The following is a 3,612-nucleotide window of genomic DNA, read 5'->3' as shown; positions in this document are numbered from 1 at the left end:
AGTGTGGCTGGAAGGGAAGTAGCTGGAAGTGGAGGGGGATGAAATTGTAATGGTAAAATGGATTGCGTTTGTGAAGGATTTTGAGTATTAAGCTAAAGGATTTGGTCTTCATAATGGAGGTGAGAAACATTTCAAACTTTGATTTTGGTTAGCTTTGATTTTAGAAATGTAAACTTCTAGGAGCAAGGTGTCACACTGCCCTAAGCAGTGTTCATATACTATTTTGTTAAATGTTTCTAACAAACACATGATGGAAATACTATTATCATTTCCCTTTTCAAAAAATATTGAAGAAAATGAAGCCTTACGAAGTTTCGGTATCCTGCCTCATTCATGATAGACAAGCTCCAAAGCCAGGTCTGGAAAGCTATTAACCTCTACGCCATCAGTTTTATTCCAAGTTTCTAAGCTGGATTCTATTGTCAAATAAACCCTCACGGCTGGTAAGGAAGGCTCAGATATGCTCTGGGTGCCATACTTCTTATACAGTAGAAGATTATAGGTCAGAATTGGGCTTAAAAATCTCTAAATCATCATTAACTGAGCTGTATCCAATAATATAAGTTAGTTTGAAGACAGAACTGGGTCAATCAACAAGTGATTTTTAAAATATCTGATCATTAACTGAAACTAACAGTTAATTTCATTTAATCCACGCTTATTTTTCTATCCTTACGCACTAGAAGGAACTCAGAAAAATGTTTCATAAATGAAATAATACTCCAACGGACATAGAGATGCTACATGCAAGAAAGAATATAGAGGTGGGTAAAAAGGAAGGCACGGGAGACAAAAATTATGGATTTCAATTCTCAATAATGGTTTGTCCTGGAGTCAGTCATTTAAGATTCTCACTGCCCATTTGCCTACTGCAAAATGGATATAACATTACTTATGCTGTAAACTTCTACATGCTTAGTGTGAAGAGCATGTGGAATCAAGTATATGAAATTGCCTTGTAAAATTTTAGGTCCCCTGGAAACATTTCCTTTCATCATCATGATAACCCTTTGATTAAAATCCACTTTCAACCACTGAAAAGGAGCTTCTGCACACTTCATTTTGATGTTGAGATTGAACTACCTTATTTGAAAAAGATCAGAAATTATCTTCAAAATGCGTACAAAGTACCACACATGTTTATACATAGTATCAACATAGGAAGATTGAGTACTTATTTGAGGCTGTGCCAAAACTCTGACAAAGCCACCCTTAGACTTCACAAGGCATCAACTCTCCTTGTGAGGGTATAAAAAAAAAGCTCTTTTGTAGCTCCAGAAAGCAGAATTAAAAATGGAAACTGCCAGAGACCTTTTTATGTGTGTGTGTGTGGTGGTGGTGGGAGGGCTATAATAATATAGGAGTGAAAAAATTCAAGGATAGTGACCATAATCTAATTAAGGTCTGTAATTGCAAATTCAGTGCATTAAATAAACAAAAGTGCATTTAGTTATTTCAGCAAAATCAACCTTTTGAAGTAGCTGAAAAGCCTATGAAAACCACCTTAACTTAATAACTGAGTAAAAGAATCCAAGAAGTGGAAAAACTTGTTAATGTATTCCTGAAAACCTTTCAGTTAATGAGATAGTAAACCCAGATAGAGAAAATGTATTCAAAAATAAATACTTAAAAGAAAATAAGAATAGTTTGATAATGTAAACATATGAACTTTGAAGGTTAGAAAACAAAAATATACATTTGAATTGATGGAAAAACATAAAAACAAGATAAAATGTTTTATAGGGTAGTAGAGACAGAGAACTGGAAGTTGATGTATTTGAACTCTAGTTCCAACCTTGACACAAACCGATGTGGGGCCTGGGGCAAGTGAGTCATCCTATACACATCTCTGTGTCCTCACAAGTAAAATCAGGAGATTGGAATAGATAACAACTAAGATTATTATAATTTTGTGATTCTAAGCAAAACTAGAATGAAATATTACTTGCCTATAAAAACTAACAACACATCTTGTTGTTTATTGATGTGATATCAAAAATGCTCAGGTTTTCTTCACTCAAAAATCACACCCATCTCTCACCAATGTTCTGAACGCCTTGAAGGGGATGCACTAGTTTGCTGATGCTGCCATGGTAAAATACCACAGAGAGTGTGGCTTACACAACACAAACTTATTTTCTCATAGTTTTAAAGGCTGGAAGTCCAAGATCAAGGTGTAAGGAGGTATCATTTCTCTTGAGCCCTTTCTCTTCACTTCCTGTGCAACCCCAATGTTTCTCTGTAAACCCTACTCTGCTCTTCCTATAAGGACACCAGCTGTATGAAATTCAGGCTCACCCTAATGGCCTCATTTTAACTTCATTGCCTCTTGTGAGGCCCCATCAATAAATGTAGTCATGTTCTGAGATACTAGAGGTTAGGGCTTCAGTACGTAAATAATGGTGGGGATACACAATTCAGTCCATAACAAGAGGACAAAGTTTTTTTCCCTCTGCAGTAAGAAAGTACCATTCTCTTATGTAGGTGGTAGTTAGGTCCATAGTAGTGGGGAGATGTATGCGCACAGATAGGAAGAGCCCTTTCTTTTTTTTTTTTTAATTTCAGCATATTATGGGGGTACACATGTTTGGGTTACATATGTTGCCCTTGCCCCCCCCTCCCCCCCAAGTCCGAGCTTCAAGTGCGCATCTCACTCTTTGTGTGTGCATATACCCGTCCCCTCCTCCCCCTCCCCCCTCCCCCCTGCCCGACATCCAATAAATGCTATTCTTATATGTGCACTTATGCGAGGACTAGCCCTTTCTTTAGCACGGGTTCTGAATATATTGGGCAGGGGAGGACAAGAGACATTGAGGAATGGAAGGCGTGATGCCGAAGAATCTGGAAAGACTGAAAACACGGAAATAAAAACTGCTGACTACATTCTTCAGAGATAGCCAATGACCAAAAGACTGAAAGTCATGTCAACACTATCTGCAAAGAAGGCCAACTTGGCTGCCTCAAGGACAAGTTTTCAGGTCTAAATTTAAGAATTTTTAAAAACACAAAGAAAAAGAAATGTGGCCAGAAAAGGAGGCAAAGAAAGAAAGAAAACTGAAAGGAGAGCAAATAAAAGTTGAATTGAAAAAAAAACACACACGGGTAACAAAATAGCTCTCCAACTGTCTTAGCCTGGTTGAGCTGCAATAATAAAATACCACAGACTGGGTGTGTTCAACAACATTTATTTTCTCACAGTCCGGAGGCTGGAAGTCTGAGATCAAAGTGCAGCAGGGTTGGGCTCTGGTGAGAGTCCTCTTCCTGACTTGCAGACCATTTTGCCATGTGCTCAAATGGCCTTTCCTTGATGTATGCTTCTGGGGAGAAAGATCTCACTCTTTTCCTCTTTTTATGAGGCTACCAATCCTACTGGATTAGGACCCCATCCTTATGACTGCGCTTAACTTTATGTCCTAAAAGCCCTATCTCCAAATACTGTCACATTGGGGGTTAGGGCTTCAACATATGAATTGAGGGGTGGAATTCATGGCACCAGTGTTGCTGATTTAAATGATATCTAAAAAATTACTAAACTTTTCCGATAGATTGCCTTCTTCCTGGTGTTCCAGTTATAGAGACAGATGAAAAGGTTTTTTTTTTTAAGGTTGCTTT

The sequence above is a fragment of the Propithecus coquereli genome, unplaced genomic scaffold, assembly GCF_000956105.1.
Source record: "Propithecus coquereli isolate 6110/MARCELLA unplaced genomic scaffold, Pcoq_1.0 Scaffold366, whole genome shotgun sequence".
Lineage (NCBI taxonomy): Eukaryota > Metazoa > Chordata > Mammalia > Primates > Indriidae > Propithecus > Propithecus coquereli.
Note: the sequence above shows the minus strand (reverse complement) of the source record.